This window comes from Mustela erminea, chromosome 4, assembly GCF_009829155.1.
Source record: "Mustela erminea isolate mMusErm1 chromosome 4, mMusErm1.Pri, whole genome shotgun sequence".
NCBI classification, from domain to species: domain Eukaryota; kingdom Metazoa; phylum Chordata; class Mammalia; order Carnivora; family Mustelidae; genus Mustela; species Mustela erminea.
The window spans coordinates 147431328-147453155 of record NC_045617.1 but is presented as its reverse complement, the minus strand read 5'-3'; the positions used below and the strand labels follow the sequence as shown (position 1 = coordinate 147453155).

At 41.6% G+C, this 21828-nt stretch overlaps 1 long non-coding RNA gene across 5 annotated transcripts; it reads right to left on the bottom strand.

Moving 5' to 3' along the window:
- Positions 1-1417: 1417 nt before the first annotated feature.
- Positions 1418-20593, bottom strand: LOC116589244. Of its 5 annotated transcripts, XR_004285263.1 has the most exons (6): positions 20513-20593; positions 19542-19665; positions 14901-14954; positions 9823-9890; positions 6324-6431; positions 1418-1972 (listed from the first exon to the last, which is right to left on the bottom strand). It is a non-coding gene; the product is annotated as an uncharacterized LOC116589244 (long non-coding RNA). The 5 variants fall into 5 exon arrangements; XR_004285264.1 differs by lacking the exon at positions 6324-6431; XR_004285262.1 differs by lacking the exon at positions 1418-1972 and having other exon boundaries at positions 6158-6431.
- Between the last annotated feature and the right edge of the window lie 1235 nt (positions 20594-21828).

Below are 21828 nucleotides of genomic sequence, written 5' to 3'. Positions count from 1 at the left end.
AGTATTCCTGGCTGCATATTTTTCTCATTTAGTGTTCTGAATATATCATGCCAGTCCTTTCTGGCCTGCCAGGTCTCTGTGGATAGGTCTGCTACCAATCTAGTATTTCTCTGTTGTATGTCACAGATCTCTTGTCCTGAGCTGCTTTCAGGATTTCTCTTTGTCACTGAGACTTATAAGTTTTACTATTAGATGATGGGGTGTGGACCTGTTTTTATTGATTTTGAGGGGGATTCTCTGTGCTTCCTGGATTTTGATGCTTGTTCCCTTCCCCAAATTAGGGAAGTTCTCTACTATAATTTGCTCCAATATACCTTCTGCCCCTCTCTTTCTCTTTCTGCTTCTTCTGGGATCCCAATTATCCTAACATTGTTTTGTCTTATAGTATCACTTATCTCTCAAATTCTCCCCCTCGTGACCCAGTAGTTGTTTGTCTCTCTTTTTCTCAGTTTCTTTATTCTCTGTCATTTGGTCTTTTATATCCCTAATTCTCTTTTCTGCTTCATTTATCTTAGCAGTAAGAGCCTCTGTTTTTTATTGCACCTCATTAATAGCTTTTTTAAAATTTCAACTTGGTTAGATTCTAGTTCTTTTATTTCTCCAAAAAGGGATTCTCTGGTATCTTCTATGCTTTTTTCAAGCCCAGCTAGCATCTTAATAATCATCATTCTGAACTCTAGTTCTGACATCTTACTAATGTCCATATTGATTAGGTCCCTAGCCATCAGTACTGCCTCTTGTTTTTTTTGTTTGTTTGTTTTTGAGGTTAGTTTTTCTGCCTTGTCATTTTATGAGAGATAAAATACTGAGAGAATAAAATATTGAAAGGTAGCAATGCCCCTAGCAAAATATACACTAACCAAATCAGAAGAGATCCGAAACCGGGGAGAGAGAAAGGAAAAAAAAGGGAAAAATAGACACACACTAATACATATATATGATTAGACTGGTGAATAGAACAGAGCCACACACTTGTCTGTTAGAAGAGAATGCCTCCCAAAACTTTAAAGAAAGAAAAACATGTATTTACAAACATAAGGGTAAACATGATGAAGGGATGGAATATGACTATAAAGATGAAAATTTAAAACAATTTTTAAAAAGGAATTGGGAAGAAGTTGGTTGAAAAAAAGAAAAAAAAAAGAGAATGTGATCAGGCTGGAGACTAGAACAAAGTTATATGCTGGGGTTAGGGTATATTTTCATCTGTTAGAAGAAACTGTATCCCAAAATTTTAAAGAAGAACTTTCTAACAAAAAATAAGGTTAAATACAATGAAGGGATAGACTATGACTATAACAATGACAATTTAAAAATATTTTTTAAAAGGTATTGATAATATAAAATAGTTAAGGAGGTTAAAATAGAAAAGGAATAATTTTAAAAGAATAGAATAAAAATATAAAATTAAAAAATTTAACTTTGCAAGACTAAAGAATCATGGGGAAAAGCCATGAATTGTCTGTGCTGTATTCCCTACCTCTTGAGTTCCGCAGTTCTCATTGATTAGTGAACTTGGTCTTGGTTGATGTTCTTGCTGATCTCCTGGGGAAGGGGCCCTTGCAGTGATTGTCAAATGTCTTTGCCGGAGGCGGAATTGCACCTCCCTTGCCAGGGGCCTGGCGAAGCAATCTGCTCAGGTTCCTGCTCGGGAGGTTTTGTTCCCTGAGCGCTTTCCGTAGAGCTCTGGAGGGCGGGAATGAAGATGGCGGCGCCCAGTCTCCCGCCGGAGGAGCTCAGAGTTCCGGTGCTCCTCCGTGTGCCCTCAGAGAAAAGCAGACAATCCCTCCCCTCTCTCTGGCCTTGGTCCGCATTCCAAGCTCACCCAACCTGTGACCCAGCATTTCTGTCTCTGGCGCGCGGCCCTTTTTGGAGTCTCTAAACCCAGCAGATTCCTGCAGCTCGCTCCTGTGCCGCTCCTCCCAGAAAAGGAAGGTGAATCTCCCTGGATCTGCCGCTTGTGGGGTCCCTGCTGGAAAAGCAGTGGCCCGAATATGACTTGGATCACGGTTTAAGGTAACCTCCAGCCGAGAGCCCCTCCTTGGCTCTGTCTCTGCAGCCAGCCTCCCTGCTCCAATACCTGAGGGCTCTGCCATCCTCTGATACCCCTGGTCTTTCTGTGACCCCGCGGGTCCTGAGACCACACTGTCCCCGCCAGGGCTCCACCCCCCGCTTAGCCTCTGGAGTGACATCCCTTAGTGGAGCCTACTTCTGAAAGTCCCAATTTTGTGCTTGCTGCTCTACTGCTTGCCAGGAGCTGGCCCTTCCCCCCCCCCCCCCAGTCTCTCTTCCCATATGCTGCCTCAGATTCACTTCTCTGCACGTCCTACCTTCTGGAAAGTAGTTGCTTTTCTGTTCCTAGAATTGCTGCTCTTCCTTTCTTCCATCTCCTGTTGAGTTTGCAGGTGTTCAGAGTGGTTTGATAACTGTCCAGCTGAACTCCTGGGACCCTATGATATTCATGTTTTCTGTGTCCCCGCCATCGTGCTTCTCCCCCATCCACGCATTTTATATGTGCTGTGGATCTTACAGTCATTCTTGACGTGACCAGTCCCTAGACAAGCGACTGTATATTCCCGGCATTGCAGTCTGGACGTTTCTCTCTCCTACCAGTATGGACCATGCTGACATTGGTGTGTTTTTGTGCAAATAGCTTTTGTTCACATCTGTACAAGTCTCCCAGGATAAAATTCCAGAAGTTGGATCAGAGCCTAGGAGCATTTTTGTGGTTTCCCAAACTGCTTTCCAGAAAGGCATCATTTTTTGCTGCTTTCAGCAAAAGATTGCTAGAATTTATTGAAGCCTACTGGCATCAAATATCATAGCTTTTTACATTTTTGCTAAGTCAATAGGCAGTGACAGATCTCTTACTTTTCACTTTTGTTCTCAGCCACAGGACAACACAGCAATTAGCAGTGTATCTAATTTGCCACTTGACTGGTTTATGGAATGGGATGTTTGGCTAGGTCATTTCCATAGGTGATGACTCGCCTTTGGAAGGTTATGGAATCATCCCATTATTTTGATGCATAAATGGAGAAGAAGCCTGTCTTTTCCAAATGCCCATCTATAGTTTACATTTTGCAGCTTGGTTTAAATCCTGTTCATATTTTAAATGCGTGAAACCGAAGGAGACCGAATTTGGGTGGGAGATACTCAAAGGTGAGATGATTTTAGGAGGAATTTGATTTTACATACACACAACTCTATCCAAACCTCCACACGTAATTAACATGCTTCTATAATTGGTAGAAATTATCCCAGCTTTGAAAGAAATCCACTTGTGCTGGATTGCAGCAAGACTCAGTTGCAGGAAGACCATGAGAATGACTTTTTCTATCAAAATATGAAAACTAACGGATTTCTTTTCTCTGCCCTCCAACAGACCAGTACTGATCAGTTCAATTCAACTCACAGTTACTTAGCACTTACTGAATTCACAGTGTATACTCTGATCTACAAAGGCTGAATAATGATCTTTCCCTCCAGTCACACAGGGCTTTATATTATATACCAGTGAACATTTTTCACTTGACAGATATTTCAGAAATTACCTCCAAGACTGAAAAATAACATGTTGCATCTGGAAGATGACAAGACTCAGGGGGCTGTTTGCTGTAATGCGTATTTGTCTTGGATCTCTTCCAAGAGAGCATCAGACATTTTCCTATGGTGTAGCCTCATTTAGGAATGGGCCCCACAGCCTGGTCCAGTAGGGGAGACTGGGCCTCTTGTGTTTACAAACCAAAAATCAATAGTCTTTCTTAAATGACTCTTTGTCTTAGAATGGATGCTTTCCAGTGTTGCTGCCCAATGTGTATTGATTTGAATGGTCTAAAGCTCTCTGTTTTTATGGGATATTGGGAAATGCTTTATTAGAGCTAAAAAGTGCAACAGCCACTGCCAGGTTTTCTGACCAGAGTGTATCAATCGCTGATGGATAGTGATAAGCACTGGCCTAGCCATACACCTCATTTGCTCCTGGTTGAAAGGTAGGCTAGCCAAGCACATTGGTTATTGACCATCACTGACACTTACATGAACTTTATCAAAGATTGGGCACCGTCTTCACCTCCAGTGAGCATGGAGTCTCCTGGAGGACAGTGACCATCTAGAGAGAACCACCGTCACAATAGTAGGTGGCAGGCAGGAGTGTGTTGGGGGTAATGGGAATGGAAATCAGATGACGTGTGAACTAACAACAGTTAAGTACTTCCCCTGGATTGAGCATTGGATCAGTCACTTGATACTTGATATTCACTTGACATTCATGCTTGAAGTCTTCCTAAAAGGCACGTGGGAGGACTGCTTTCCCAACTTTAAAATATAGAAACTAAGGCTCAGAATAACTAATCAACAGTATCAAGCTCACGTGACCAAGAAAAAGTGTCAGCAGGTGAACCTGGAACAGCCTGACTCCAGAGCTAATGTTCTCTCTTTCATACCATCCAGTTGAACGAAAGATGCTAGGAAGACACATGTCACATGGGGTCAGAGGGAAGGCCAGTTGGTAGAGGGGACCATCTCCAACATTTGGGACTGTGTGAGAAAGTAAACCGACCCTGTCTTTGAGGTGATTTGGGCTTCCTGTATGCTCCTCTTAAGTTGTTTGGGGTCACCAAAAAAGCAAACCAGCAAGTATGGTAAATGGTAATTGTATTTGGTTTTTTCCTAAGGGGAACTTGAGGGAGGTGATAAGAAACAAAGTCAAGAAGAATGTAGAAGGGTCTTTTTTTTTTTTTTAAAAGATTTTATTTATCTATTTGACAGACAGAAATCACAAGTAGGCAGAGAAACAGGCAGAGAGAGAGAGGAGAAAGCAGGCTCCCCACTGAGCAGAGAGCCCGATGCGGGGCTCGATCCCAGGACCCTGGAATCACGACCTGAGCCGAAGGCAGAGGCTTTAACCCACTGAGCCACCCAGGCACCCCTGTAGAAGGGTCTTATTTTATTTTATTTTTAAAGATTTTTATTTATTTATTTGACAGAGAGATGACAAGCAGGCAGAGAGGCAGGCAGAGAGGCAGGTAGAGAGAGAGGCAGGCAGAGGCAGGCAGAGAGAGGGAGAAGCAGACTCCCTGCTGAGCAGAGAGCCCGATGCGGGGCTCGATCCCAGGACCCTGAGATCATGACCTGAGCCGAAGGCAGCGGAGAAGGGTCTTATTTTAAATTTAAAATTTTTCCTTTAAGATACATTTTACTGAAACACAGATGTATAGCACTGGCCTAAATTCTACAGGAAAAAAGGGTGGGATTCCAAGGGCTTACTTATTTTTAAAAACTTGATTGATACACTATTTTTTAACTTTTTTTTAAGATTTTATTTATTTATTTGACAGAGAGATAGAGATCACAAGTAGGCAGAGAAGCAGGTGGGGGGTGAGGAAGAAGGCTCCCTGCTGAGCAGAGAGCTGGATGCGGGGCTCGATTCCAGGACCCTGAGACCATGACCTGAGCTGAAGGCAGAGGCTTAACCCACTGAGCCACCCAGGCGCCCCTGTTATACTATTTTAAATGATGAATCCACAGGGGTGCCAAGGTGGCTCAGCTGGCCAAGCATCCAACTGTTGGTTTTGGCTCAGGACCAGAGTTGGTTCATGAGATTAAGCCCAGAGTCAGGCCCCGTGCTCAGTGGGATTCTGCTTGAGACCCTCTTTCCCTCTCCCTCTGCCCCTCCCCCTGCGCATGCACACACTCTTTCTCAAGTAAATAAATATTTTTTAAATGATGAATTTATTTATTAGAGCTGACATAATTATATGATATCTCTCTCTGGTTCCTATAACGTTGGCCACTTAGAGAACTCTTTTTCTATTTGTTATTTACCATCTGCCAATGCAGCTGTCAACTCACAGGAGCTGACAGCAAAATTGTTGTGCCCTTAGCACACAGCAACAATACTCTGGCCCAGCCATGTTTGCAAAGGAGTCTGAGTGGGTTTTTAATGTCTTGTTGGATCTTTATTACAGAGTGGCAGCAAGCATTCTTTAGCAGAAAGTCAAGACCGTTCCTCTAAGGAAGCCATTTGTGTAGCTTCGCACAGTGCGGAACCTATGGTCATCTGAGGACAAGCAACAGGAGGTGGATCTCGGGCAGAAGTGCCATATCAAAACTTTGAGTAGACCATGCAACTCTTAATCTCAGGGTTGTGAGTTCAAGCCCCATGTTGGGTATAGAGCCTACTTAGAAAAAAAATAAAAAACCCACACACACATTAAAAAAGCTTTGAAAAGTTATTGGTTCTTCACAGGAATAAAAAAGAAAAACAAGAAAGATTAAGAGCTGCTAGACATACAAAGGAAAATTAGACTGTGCCCAACTACCTTTTTTTCCTCACCACAGAAGGTGAACTTTGGGAGTGGGGTAGTGGTCTTGGCTCATACAGTATGATCAGCAAGTCTCCTCACCACTCTGGGGGGTCATCTCCCCCTCTGTAAAGAAAGACAATACCCATCACTCCTGCAGGGTAGGTCGTGGGATTGAATGGGATGGAAAACTAAAGCACAAACACACGGGGAGACTCAGACTCTTAGCTACTTCTCCAACTCTCTCATGCTCCTCAACCACCGAAGGACACCATGTATGTTTCCCATCCCATTCCCGTGTATGTTACCTCCAGTCCTTGCTGAGCTGATGCAAGGTCAAGTTTCATTTAAAAGCTCTCCTTCCTTCCTTCATTCCTTTTTTCCTTCCTTCCTTCTTGTGCTTCCCTCCCTCTTCCCTTCATCTTTCATTCTATCCTTCTTTCTTTCTGATTTTTATTGCCTTTCAAAAGTTACATCCATTCGCTTAGATGTTTGTGTAAAATATACATGTTTATTGTGGACAACACAGATAAGCAAAAGGAAGAATATAGAATTTCCCATAATCCACCTCACAGGTGGATTCACACATAGATCTACTGTAGATAAATGTACTTCCACAAGTTTTTTTTTTTAAAGCAGAAGTTAAAAATAGTGAATTTATTCAAATAAATTTAAATTGCATAGCACTAAAGATATTAGAAATCCACACACAGTAAAAAAAAAGTGAGTATAAATTAGCTAATTCCATAAACATCAAGGTAAGCATCTGCAAAGTAATATCTGTTTCTTTTCTTCCAAGTAGATACACACATTCATGACATGCTGATTCTGGTAAATATTCGAAATACTGAAAATGAGCTTTATTAACTCTGTGAAACTAGTTTCAACAACAACATTCTATATGAAGATAAAATCTTGATTTCATAAATCTATTTCATCTTGTCAAAAGCATGATGGTGGTTATTTTTTTTTTAAGATTTTATTTATTTGTTTGACAGAGAGAAATCACAAGCAGGCAGAGAGGCAGGCAGAGAGAGAGAGGGGGAAGCAGGCTCCCCGCTGAGCAGAGAGCCCGATGCGGGACTCGATCCCAGGACCCTGAGATCATGACCTGAGCCGAAGGCAGCGGCTTAACCCACTGAGCCACCCAGGCGCCCGATGGTGGTTATTTTTTAATGGTTATTGGTATCATAACATATTAATAATTAGGATATTTTCCTTACCTAGTGTCTCAGTATGAACAATATATTAATATTTATTTTTTTATTAAAAACATTTTCAACACTTTTCAACATAATAGGTACATACATTTAAATGTTTTCTTGTAAAATACAACCACAAATTAATGGTGATTGCTTTCTATCATTTCTGGTAATAAATGTCATTCATTTTTCTTCATAGAACTATCAGTTATGTTCTTGTGCCAAATGAAGATTTGCTCTATTTACTTATTTATCTGATTTTAAAGCTTCATTGTTTTGTTTTTTAAGTAACCTCTATACCCATGTGGGGCCCAAGCTCACTACCCACGATCAAGAGTTGCATGCTCTACCAACTTCTTGAAAATGTTTCTTTCATATGTTTCTCAACTTTGCTGTGAAATAGTTTACCCTTCATTGGTGGCTTCAATTATACAGCTTAAAAAAAGGGGGGGGTGATTCCTTCCATGATTCATAGTTTTCAGAATACATGTCTTTCTGAAAACCATGTATTTTAAGATATTTTGCATAATCAAACATTCCTTAATAGGCACAGCCTCTCTGTGCAACTAAGTATGCATTTACATACTTAGCCATATTACCAGTATGTTCTGGAACAAAAGTAAGGTGACCTTTTCCCATTCCCACAGTCCTTTGAGTTGTTTTGAAATCTTAACATTCCCATCACATTCAGTTTCTGTATTGGCTGATAGGTTTGACCTTTTTAAAATGATTACTTGAAGTCAGCTGAAATCAGTTATTACATATTCTTCAAAGTGAATTTTGAGAAACGACTTTATAAGAGGCAACAATTAATACAGTAGCCAAGTCGGATGTATTCTTTTTCTTTCTGTAAATTATTGGTGAGCATCAGAAGGCAACCCAACACAACTCCAAGAAGATTAGACGTGCACTGACACTTCTCTTCCCCCAGAAATTAAAGGCACATTTAAAGGCAAATTCCCATTGAAGAGAACTTGTGTCATTTCATGATTCCAAGAAGCTTGAGAAAAATACCCACTGTATTTTCATTATGGGCATTTATCTGTCTTAAATCAGAACGACTGGACTTAAGCAAACATGTTCAACTATCATTGAATAATTTTCCAGCCAGGGGGATAATTTTAAATCACATAATTTTCTTTATTTTCCGGGTCATAGCTATAGTTTCTAGAGGCTTTTTTCCCCTTCTAATAAGGATTTGGAAAAGGATGAGAAACTTTCTGTGATTCCTGTGCTAAGCTTGGTCACTTTAAATGTCCTGCTCCCAGGACCTGGGTCTACAGTTCTGTTACTCACTAATGACTGTCAGGTCAGACAGGTAACTCTCACTTCAAGTGGCACCTCTTGGGCCTTGACTAATCTTTTTTTTTTTTTTTTAAGATTTTATTTATTTACTTGAGAGACAGAAAGAGCAGAGGCAGGGACAGCAGCAGAGGGAAAGAAGAAGCAGGCTCCCTGCTCATGACTTGAGCAGAAGGCAGCCACTTAACTGACTGAGCCACCCAGTGCCCCTCCACTAATTATTTTAAATGATGGAGTATTATTTCTACCCAGATTTATTTAATTCAATTACCTGATATTAAGCATATAAATTACTTTCAATTCTGATTTATATAAATTATTACCTAACAACTCTAAATGAATTCCCATATTCTGAACAATAATTCCTTAAAATGAATGCCCAGAAAGTGAATTGTTAAGATATATGTACATTATATACATTGCATATATAATCATATACATTATATAGAGTGAATTCAGTATAAGCAAGCAGACATCTTGCTGTAATTTTATCTGTAGTTTCTTAATTGCTGGTAAGTTTGAATGTTTCCAATGTTTCCATATGTTTATTGGCCATCTACATTTCTTCCTTCATAAACTGCCTATTCATGACTTTTGCCCATTTTCTCTTTGGCTTATCGTTTTCTTATTGGTTTTTAGAAGTGTTTCTTCAGGGCAATTGGGTATGGTACAGCTAAGACAGAATAACAAAAAGTTTCCAAAATAGAATGGCTTAAAGAAAACAAATCCTTTTCCCCCTACGTGAGAGTTTTGAAGTGAGCTGTCCAAGTTAGTGGGATGGGTAGGATTCATGTTCTCATTCAAGGACCTGGACTCCTTATATCCTATTGCTTAGCCATCTCCGAGGTTGCTGTCCTTGTCTGAGTGGCTAAGTTGGGTGTACGAATGCCTACACTCTGGCTCTCAGCGAAGTATGGGGCATAGTATATGCAAGGTTTTAAGGCCAAGAGGCATTACAGTTGTTACTTATTTTCATCTCAGTGAGGACTTTGACACAGAATTTCGACACATACCTGGGTTCAAAGGCAGCTGAGATTGTGTTCTCCAGGTGTGCAGCAATTTGTCCAACAATGACTCTTTTCTATGGAACAGATGGAGAATGGATTCAGGTAGAGAACTGGTAGTCTCTACAGTAATTGGTTAACTTGCACTTGTAAGTCACTCACTTCCTCAGAAATCTCCCATAACTTACCTGCTCCATCAACAGAATTAATTATTCCTTTCTCTGTGCCATTTTATCTTATACTAATGTCATAATTGTATAATATATTTCTCTTATTTAATTACTATTCTTCTTCCCCACTAGAATTGTGAGATCATGCCTCCAAGTCTTATTCATTCATTTTTTTCCTACCCAGCTTCTAGCAAAGTGTCTGGAATATATTAAATATTCAAGGAATGTCTTTGAATGAATAAAGAAATGAATAAAAAAGAGATTGCCTTTTATTTAAAACACTTTACTTTGAAAGTTCCCCATATAAGAACTCAAAGAAGTAGCCATTGTTCTCCCTAAGAGATGTTAAGTGAATTTTCCATGGTCAAAAAGCTAGAAGGGTAGAATTTTGAGACCACTCCTTGGGCCACCACACTAAATGCTAGTTTGGTTAAGAGGTTACCCACAAGTGGCCTTCCACTTTTGAGTAGAAAAAAATAGGTCACAGCCACACAATGCTCCTGCACAGCAATCAGAAAAACTGGATGAATTACAGCAGTTGCTGAGTCTAGGCGCAGAGGGAGGATCAGGCTAAGCCTATACAGTGGGACTCCACTGGAGGAAAGAGAAGTAAGTGAAGTTTTGTGCATGGCTGACATGACAGACTGGAAATTTGAGGAACTGCGAATGTGGCTGGTTTTACCATGAGACATGTGGTGAGTTCTGGGTTATACAAAGACAGCTGAGAGCCTGCATTCTGCAATACTGAGGAGGCAAACTCCTGCTAGAAGGAGGAAGTGTGTCTCAAATATGTAGCTCGTCTCCCCTCAAGGCAGCTGCCATATTAGAGTGTATAGAGTGGGAGGCTAAATAGAGGGAGGTTAACAGCTCAGAATCCTCAAAGAACAGAGGAAAATGCATCCTCTTGGGCTAAGGAGACGAAGACTGCCAGGTTCTCAATTAAAAGCCTTGGAGGACCATGTCCAAGAAATAAGGATGAACCAGAGCAGATCTAGTTTAGTGAACTTACAATGAGGTCTAGCCCAGCTCAATCCCTGGCTAAACTGAGATCATCAACCTCTTGCCCAATCTACTGAAGCAAAGGGAAACTCTCTGGAGGAAGATGTCCTCTGGAGCTTCTATGATTCTTTTATACACATCATCCAGAATAAAACAAATATTACTAGATATGTGAAAAGACAGGAGAATGTGACTCAAAAGTTAAGAGAAACAAACCATAGAAGTAGACCCATACATAAATAAGTCTCATGCTGGAGTTAGCAGACATTGATTTTTTTAAGCAACCATAATCACTGTTTAAAAATGGATGAAAATGGATAAAAAGAATAAAAAAGATGAAGAATATTAGAACTGGAATTGATAATAAAAGAATCAAATGGATATAATATATCAAATTAAGAACTCATTGGATGTGTCTACCAGCTATATTATGCATGCCTGGAGGAGACATAGAGAAGATAGTGGAAAAGCAACCAGAAATTACTTTAGGTGTATAGAATAGCGTCATCCTCCATGTAATCTTCTCCAGAAACACATGCACAGACACATCCAGAAATAATGTTTTACCATTATTAGCTGGGTATTCCTTAGCCAATTAAGTTGTCACATGAAATTAACCATGACACCCGGGTTAACTTCTCTCTCCATACCTCCCCTTCATCTCTTCTTTAATAGGCATTGATCTAAAGAACATTCTAGAGAAGAACTGAAGAAGGCCAGAACCATGTGGCTTCCTCCATGCTTCCCAGGCCTGTAACCACACCTGAGATTCCACATCAGTTATACTTTCAATGGCAGGTAACACAGCTTAAATCAAACCACATTACACAACAAAGGGAACTTATTTTTCCAGGTGTGGATCAATCAGGGTTAAATTTCTCTTTAATTTTCTGTTTACTTATTTGGGTGTTAGATTCGGTCTGAGGTCAGCATCCTAGTCACAATAGTAGTTCTAACTTTACATTCCATATCATGCGGCGGGGAAAAGAAATGTGTCCCAGAAGTGCCATCAAAAGCCCTGAAATTCATTGTTGGCTTGGACCACAGGCTCAGGTCTGACCTAAGCACCATGGTCAGTGCAATGGAAGGTCTTCTTTGCCTTAAAGCAGGTGCCATTTGTTCCATCCCTGAAGTGGGATAGTTGGGGGTAAAGTAGCAGTGGATTTCCAAGTGGAAATGGGGACTATTGGAAAAGGTTAAGTCAGGCATAGATATTGAGGATCAAACAATGGGTAACCATTATACTGCTCAACATAGGTATACACACACACACACACACACACACACGCACACCAACCAACCGCAACAAAAGCTGAATTAGGCCAATGAACACAAGTCATTTATATAGCATGTTAGAGCAATAGACTCATAGAGACAAGAATTTTATTAAATTATAAAACTATAATTCAGTGAATTATAGATGGTAAATAATATATAACACTGTGATGGGGTTTGCTTTTTTCCCCCATCTTTCTGTAGAAGGTATTATGTTAAAAAAAATTTGTATTTCCTTTGCATGTTAAGGAAGCATTTGAGAATTTTCTTCTACTCTCAAGCATAATCATATTACATCAGATTTTAAACCAAGACTTTAAACTTTTTGTTAATACTCGAAGAATATTCTGTGCTTATGACTAGAAGCATTACTGAACTGGACATTGCACTCCTCTGTCTCCTTCATTGCTAAAGTAAGATTCATGTAAAAACACTGCCATAATTACAACAATGGAGGGTTGGCAGACACCTTCTGCGACTATAAAAGGAAAATTAAAGCACAAAGAAAATGTGTGGTAAAGAGCAAAGGGCTTGCAATGGGTGATAAGTTCTCCAAGTTAAAGCTCATTGAATATAAAAGTTGCAATTGCTGAGCTGAAACAAATTCAGGAGGACATCTGATCCACTCTCTGCGTCTCTGCGTTCCAGGCAATAGCACACAAACAATTATTCAGGACTAAGATTTAATTGTATTCTGTGTAGCTCTTTTTTTTTTTTCTCTTAAAAAATTGATCAAACAGTAGGGAAGAGAAAATCTCAATACTTAATTCAAAGCTTATTGTATTTTGTGGTTCTGAAATATTTTTGAAAAGATTTTAAAATTCCAAATCCTATCCAGATAGAAAGCACATATTCCAAAATAAATATTTCACTATTGCGCTGCCAGTGTGATGTGAGGCAACAATTTCTTTCTTACCACAAAAGCCAAGGGAAGTCCTTGGAACTAGGCTCAAACTAGCAATCCTACTTTTTTGAGACTATTGGGAGACAAGTTTGTTCTTTGATTTTCCCAGAGATTATTAAGCACAGAGTCCAACCAAAATGCTATATGTTGTATATTACTTACATTTATAAACAATTGTCACATACTTTGGGAAAGTATATTATCCCTTTCCATCCTTACTGATTTTTTTTTTTTTTTTAAAGATTTTATTTATTTATTTGACAGAGAGAGAGGCAGGCAGAGAGAGAGAGAGAGAGGGAAGCAGGCTCCCTGCTGAGCAGAGAGCCCGATATGGGACTCGATCCCAGGACCCTGAGATCATGACCCGAGCCGAAGGCAGCGGCTTAACCCGCTGAGCCACCCAGGCGCCCCATCCTTACTGATTTATATATAATTAAAGTCATGTGAGTAATACAATTTTGTACAACACTATTTGCTCCAGAGACTCAAATTCCACTTGTAAAAGTTTATGCTTAAGAAATAATCATAGGGCACCTGGGTGGCTCAGTGGGTTAAAGCCTCTGCTTTCGGCTCAGGTCATGATCCCAGGGTCCTGGGATCAAGGCCTGCATCAGGCTCTCTGCTTGGTGGGGAGCCTGCTTCCCCCTCTCTCTCTGCCTGCCTCTCTGCCTACTTGTGATCTCTTGTCTTTCAAATAAATTAAAAAAAAAAAAAAAGGAAAGAATCATAGATGTGAGCAAAGACTTACTCACAAACGTTGATTATGACATCATTTCTAACAGCCCAGATGTGAAACCACGGAAGTACCTAAAACCAGAAAAGTGAATAATTATGGTGCATCTATACAACAAAGTATTACCTAGCCACTAAAAGTATGAGGTCATAGAGTATCTAGATTCACGGGACAATGTTTGTGGCATATATTATCAAGAAAAACTCAAGGCATTAATGGTGTGTATAGTAGGATCCCATTTTTTAAATTTTAATTTTATTTTTAAAAATTATTTATTTATTTGAAGAGAGAGAGCACAAGCAAAGGGAGTGGCAGACTCCCCACTGGGCTGGGAGCCCAATGCGGAACTCAATCCCAGGACCCTAAGATCATGACCTGAGCCAAAGGCAGATTCTTTTTTTTTTTAAAGATTTTACTTATTTGACACAGAGAGACATAGCTAGAGAGGGAACACAAGCAGGGGGAGTGGGAAAGGGAGAAGTAGGTCCCCTGTGGAGCATGGAGCCCAACTTGGGGCTTGATCCAAGGACCCTGGGACCACAACCCAAGCCGAAGGCAGATGCCCAACAACTGAGCCACCCAGGTGCCCCCAAAGGCAGATTCTTAACTGGCTGAGCCACCCAGGCACCTCCACAATGTTTTTCTATTAGAGATAGTGTTCCCTCACATTGCAGTTCATTCTGGAGAAAAGATACTTACTACCCAAATGCTCCTCTACAATATTACAGGACTTCTTAACATGATTCATCCATTCCAACTTTGATTTGAACTCATAGGTCATTTTAGGATATGTCATTGAAAAAAAAAAAAAAAAACTACCTTAGGTACTAAGTATCCTGTTGACTTCAATAAACAGAGATCTCTTTATAAGGCCATATATGACTGAAAATGAATATTCTACTTTAATGATACTCTCAATGAAGGCCTCCTCTTACAAATTAGAAGTGTATCTTTGTACACCAAGAGCAAGCACCATCTTATGAAGCAACTCACCTAAGATACTTACCTGACTCTTCTATAGGTAGACAGGATGAGATTCTGAAGAACCATTTGGACTGTCCTAAAAAAAGTATAAAACATGTTTGCTTATGCTCCAAGTTGTTTCAAAGATATTTTAATTGGTTCATGACAGCCTGCCTGCCTGACTTCCTGAATGCAGTCCAAAGTCATTACAAGTGCAGAGTAAAGTAGGCCTTTGTCCAGGGTTGGAGTGAGGAAAACATCCCTGTCTGGGCAGCGGTGTCAGCAGCAACCCAGCGTGGGATATCAGAGCCAATGAAGAGTAAGGAGAGCACCCACACAGGGGGCGAGGCCATGGCCTTGTGTAGGGTTTTGGAACCCAAGTAGGTTTAGGAGTTTGCCCACATGGGATTGGGGGGGGGGGTGTGGTGCAGTGGTAGCACCAGTGCGAGATTAGTAGTGCATTGGGTAGGTGGTAGTGATGCGCCAATGAGTGAGGATATTGAGGATAATGGGAACCAAGTTTCTCACTGTGGGAGAAAGGAGTTACCAATATGAAAAAGGAAAAAAACTAGAACCAATCTGTGCTGTGGGATTAGGATTGTAGTGTAAACCTAAGGTTTTCGAAATATATTTGGGCTTCTAGGGTGCGTGGGTGGCTCAGTGGGTTAAAGCCTCTGCCTTTGGCTCAGGTCATGATCCCAGGGTCCTGGGATCGAGCCCCACATCGGGCTCTCTGCTCAGCAGGGAGCCTGCTTCTCTGTCTCTCTCTTCCTGCCTCTCTGCCTACTTGTGATCTCTGTCTGCCAAATAAATAAATAAAATCTTAAAAAAAAAAAAGAAATATATTTGGGCTTCTAGATATACAAATAAAAATATGCATTCCTGTATTATGCAGATACATGTACTCCTTGTCTTTGTCTATAGAGAGGGCCTCGGAGCAGCAGCAACACTCCAACAGCCATGATCACACCCAGGGCTCACGTCTTGGTATTTACATACCAGTCTTCACAAAGATGAACCAGAGCTTTATACAGGAATGGCTGAATCCATGACCATGGCAGAGAAAGTACAAGACCTCTTGTGCCAGGAAGTGAGGAAATTCTCAAAGAATGATGGGACATATCAAAAAAGGACACTAGAGTCAGTTTAAGTGGAATTTAACTGGTGAAATCTGGGATAATTTGATCTTCAAAATAAATGATAGTAACAAATGTAACCCACTGAATAAAGCAATCCATGAGTCCACACTGCTATAAATAAATCTATAAGAATAAAAGATTTTTCTTACAGCATACATTTTCTTACAGCATACATTTTCTTACAGAATCGCAAATAATAAACAGAAGGAATGTTGGAATTTGAAAAGCACTGTTTGGCAAACATGGAAGAAATAACGAATTGAGCCAAGAAACATCAATGAATGGATATTTATATAGCCTCAAGGTATTTCCCTGTAAAATATTTGGGCTTCTGCCCATTATGTGTCAGGGTATTCCTTGGATGCAAATCAGTAGGGAAAAGTCAGGCATCACCAAAGGGACCAGTTTCGTCCTGGGCTGAAAATCCCAGTCTCAGCCCATATATTCAACCACTGAGAGAGAGTTGCTGGGGCCTACCTTGGCTGACAATAAAAATGTATTTGAATGTCACCAGTGATTGTTACTCAGTACCAACATCACAGGGTTTATGGTCACAGCATAAGCACTGGTAATTCCCATTGTTTCAGTCTATTTGGGTCGCCATAACGAAAATACTATAATTGGAGTGGCTTATAGAAAACAGAAATTTAATTCTCATTGTTCCAGAGGCTGGGGAGTCCAAAATCAAGGCACTGGCAGATTGAGTGTCTGGTGAGAGCCTACTTCCTGTAGACAACTGTCTTTTTGCTATCTCTTCGCATGGTGGAGGAGGCTAGGGAGTTCTGTGGGCTCTGCTTTACAAGAGTACTAATGCCTTTGGTGAGCGCACCTCAGGACCTCAGGACTTCCCGGAGGCCTCACCTCCTAATACCTTCACACTGGGCATTAGGCTTCAACATATGGATTTTGGTGGGACACAAATATTCCATGTATAGCACTCATGACAAGACCATGTAGTAACCAATTAAAAGTATGTTCCATGAGTGCTTGGGTGGTTCCATTGGTTAAGCATCTGACTTTGGCTCAGGTCATGATCCCAGAGTCCTGGGATTGAGTCCCATGTTGGCTCACCACTCAGTGGGGAGCCTGCTTGTCCCTCTCCCTCTGCCCCTCCCCCTGCTTGTGCTCTCTCACTCAAATAAATAAATAAGATCTTTAAAAATAAAAAATAAAAATTTAAATTAAAAGTATATTCCAGGTCTTAGAGCTTTGGCCTCATCTAAGAAAGTTCCAACTATCTGGGCTGGTTCTTCAGTAGGAGGTGCAGCCCTTCAGCAGGTCACATACATTTGATAGAAAAGGAATCTGCACAGAAGTTAACACCAGCCCTCAGCGGCTTACTCCATGAGATTCTTTTTTTTTTTTTTAAGATTTTATTTAGTTATTTGACAGACAGAGATTACAAGTAGCCAGAGAGGCAGGCAGAGAGAGAGAGAGGAGGAAGCAGGTACCCTGCTGAGCAGAGAGCCCAATTCGGGGCTGGATCCCAGGACCCTGAGATCATGACCTGAGCTGAAGGCAGAGGCTTTAACCCACTAAGCCACCCAGGCACCCTACTCCATGAGATTCTAAAGCTTCACAGTCTGGCATAAATACAGTGCAGGCCTAAACCTGAGGAACAAGCATAGTATGAAACTTCTCAGTCGCCACATGGAAAAAGTAAGAAGAAATGGGTGAAATTAACATCAATAATGTATTCTATTTACCCCCTCACATCCCAAATATTCTCACTGCCACATGTAATCAATATAAAAATCATGAATGAAGTACTTATATTCCTTGTTCATGTTAAGTATTCAGAATCTGGTTGTATTTTTCACTGGTGGCACGTCTTGATTTGGACTGGCCACATTTCAAGAGCTCAGTAGCACACGAAGTGACCTTACTGAGCTGCACAGACCTGGGGTCTTCCGGCCATGTTCATGGTGGCAAAGCAATTCTTGGCTTCTCTCTTCTGGGGAGAGTCAGGCCATTTTTTGTGCACCCTGCTAGCTTATAGCAGACTCCCCTAAAGTGGTCCTTCCTAAGCTCCTTCCCTCTGGGATCTTCTCCCTAAGGACTTCAAGGACACATTCACTGTCAGTTCCCTTAGCTGAAGGGAACGTACCAGAAACACTTTCTAATACCCAGAGAAAGTTGTGATAGATAGCCCATGCTGGCAGGTCCAAGAAACTGCTCTGCCAGGTAGATTTTTGGCAAGGCCATGAGATAAATAATTTGGGTGAAGCAGCAGGAGCAAAATAAAACATAATTCCATGATAGAAAGAACAAGAGACAGATAAGAGCATCATGCGAGAGAGAAAGAGTTTGTTAGTTTTGAAAACACAGCTGGGTCAGGTTCCAGGGGATCAGGGAACCCCAGCAAAAGATTTTATTACTCAGCCAACTTTGGGGCAGAAATATCCAATCCGGGATCCATGTGCCCTTAGAGTGGTCCAGAGAAGGGCTTCGGGGAGTCCCTGGAGCCCCTGAGGTTATAAGCAAGTTTTTGCATTTACGTGCATGTTGGGGGAGACAGATATTTATGGGAATGCATTCACCCCAGAAGGCTGAGAAGTGTGTTTGAGGCTAGAGGGCCACTAGGTAGACGTTTAGAGTGAGAACTGTCAGAAGCCAGGAGGGAACTTAGGTCTTCTAAATTCCCTTCCAGCAGAGAAAGACGGAGACACAAGAGATGTTGAGTTATGTGGCCAAGAAATGATTTTCAGCAGCTACTTATTGACTGAAATATAGAAATATTTAGAGACTCTGGATGATCTGTAAGACTCAGACAAAATGAGGAAGACGGGACCACAGAGAAGCCCGCTTGAAAGCTTGCTGAAGTCTTCTTAGATTACCCCAAGCGGGTGTGATCTCTCCTTCTTTGCTATTCTGGGGCACCTGACGTATAACACACAGAGCACGACAGTCATTACCCTCCAAATACACTCCTCTGTTTCCCCAACCTTGAACAAACTGCAGAGACTTGCTCTTGAATCCTCGGGGTTACTGGCATTTTGGGTTGGATGCTTCTTGTCGGATGTCCCTTATTGCTGGGCTCTCCTGTGCATCTCAGGATGTTAAGCAGTGTCCCTGGCTTCCACGCACTAGACACTGGGGCTGTCACTCCCCACCCCCCCTCACCCGCCCCCACCCGGCCTCATCTGCCCCCACCCGCTGCTGGGACCACCAAAATTGCCTCCAGACACCGCAAAATCACCCGCATTGAGAACCAGTGCCTCTAACATCTGTCACCGTTCTATACAGCAGATTGCTGACGCGGGGGCTATGCCTTGCACCTGGGCCGGATGATTTGGATCAATAATAGGTCCATTTTTGTGTTCCTGGATGCTGCATGCCACGTCACTGCAAGATTTAAATGACGGTTAATGGCTTTCAAAGAGAAGAAAACCAAAAGGAAACATTTCATCCCGTGTGCTCTCAGCCCCTCCCGAATTCTGCACTGGGAACCAGGTACGCCTTCTACTTTTTTTTTTTTTTGAGTGGTAAAATATAGCTTGTCAGCTTCTCCAGCATGATAAGGAAGAAGACAATTAGAATCTTACCCAAATTAAGTTTTCCTCTGGCCTCACACAATGCGTCCATTCAGAGTTTCGCACAAAGAGAACACAATCCCCCTACTTCCCTCATATTCTTTTAAGTAGGAGTTTGGAAAGGGCCCAACATTCCCTGTAAAAAAAAAAAAAATTTTTTTTAATTGTCCCTTTTAGTAGTTACCTCTTAAAATAAGCGTAGTGGAACGTATTTTAACACTCTAAAATAAACTTGCCTTACGAAGGGTTCCAGGTAGAGCTGACGAGCCCCCTGATTTTTTGTTCTTTCTCACCCCACCACAGTACCTTGTGTGACTCTCAGAGCAGCTACATATGCAAAGAATGTAAATAGAGGGGAAATACATCTCAAGCCAATTCTTACAGGTAGGCTAACTCATTTCCACCCTTTCAGTCTTGATGTAACTTGATGGCAATAAGAACGGGGCTGGGGGGTGACCGTGGCTCCGATGGGTTGACACAAAGGATTAAGTAGAGGTTACATAAAAAAAATTTCACCCCGCAGGAAAGGAAAGCCAGTGCTAAGACACCGTCCTCAGGAAGGCTGAAAGGAGAAAATCTCCGAGTCATGGAAGCTGAAATTCTGCCAGAAAGGCCAGAACCTAAAGGAAGGTAGGGTCTGAGAACCACCCACCTGTGCTCGCCCCAACCCCACCCCTAACACCATCCCAGCCTCCCCTGCAGGTTCCACCAGGTGGCTTTGTTGTGTTTATTTACATTTAATAAGTCTTATTTTAAAACTTATTATTAAGATAATTGTTAAATTGTTAAATAATTATTAAAACGTCAGGTTTAAAATGGCCAGAAGAAGAGAATTTGCATATCACCTCCTACCCATTTCCCCTCATTGTTGACATCTTACATTACCAGGGAGCATTTTGTCAAAACTAAGAAACTGACATCGATATATTATTGATTTTTAACTAAAAGGTTTATTTCCTTTAACATAAAAACATTCAACGCACATTTGCTTGAAGGCTCAGCTGTTAGGGGTGCAGGCTCGCGGTTCCCTTGAGGACACAGGAAAGGCCAATCTTCATTTCCGTGTAATAATTAGATGTTCATGTTATATCCATGCTAAAGAATAGACCCCAGGGATGGCTGGGGAGGGGCTTAGTTGGCTAAGTGACTGTCTTTGGCTCAGATCATGACCCTGGGGTCCTGGGATCGAGTCCGCATTGGGCTACTGCTCCGCAGGGAGTCTGCTTCCCCCTCTCCTTCTGCCTGCTGCTCCCTCTACTTGTGCTTGCTCTCTGTAAATAAATAAATAAAATCTTAAAAAAAGAAAAAAGAACAAGCCCCAGAATAAGCTTTATTCTCCAGCATTGGGAGCATTCCTTCCACCCCAAACATTTTCAGTCATAAATCTGTAGGGGTGTTTGGGGTCCCGGAGGGAGTTCCCATCCTGCAAGATGGTGGGCAGTCAGGGCACTTTTGCCTGCCTCTGCCCATGGGCTTCTTTGGTAGATGGGGTTAAAACTCTGAAGAATGGACCTCAATCTGGTCATCCCACAGGTGCTGATGGAAGTCCTTTCTTCTATTTGAGAAAATCCTGAGTCTGGCTCAAGAGTGTAGGCGTCATCTGGTCCTCAAAGACCAGTTCTGGGGCTCTTGGATGTCCCAGGGGGCAGGATCCAGGACAGAGCCTCCTGCCCCACCCCTTTTAGCAAGGTCAGAAGTCTTGGATCTTTCTTAGTGGGGATGGTCTCACTTACTTGTTTTGAAATATAAGCTCTGCCCACGGTTTTTTGTCTCACAACCAACTGGTGAAGTGGCTGACAGATCCCTTAACCCAGATTCCGTGGATCTGGGATGGATGCTAGGGATCTGTGTTTCTAGCCAGCACTGCAGACGATTCTGGTTCAACAGCTGGGACTTAAATCAGGCTACGCTGTTTGACCAGCCTGCCCGTTCTAAGCACGACGGTTTGGATTATTGACAGCTGAAGGTATCATTTTTAGCATTCCCCAGAGGGACTTCTTAGTTCACGACTTTATGAATTTTTGTTTTACTGTGATTCGTCGACAGTAACAACATACAGCTAGGTACAATTCGCTAAACCCTCAACCCAAGCATGAATGCATATATCGCAAATTATTTGCACCAGAGTTCCAGTGATAGATACCCATTCACTAGATGTGGTCAAGGGAGTTGTTCTGCTCTGGGTTCTGGCTGCTGGCTTTCTGTCAGTCGTCCAGGATCTATGTTGGCGGTACATCCTTTCACATACTACCGATGGGTCTCTCCTGGAATGGTTACCCTGTCTTTGGGATTTCTAATA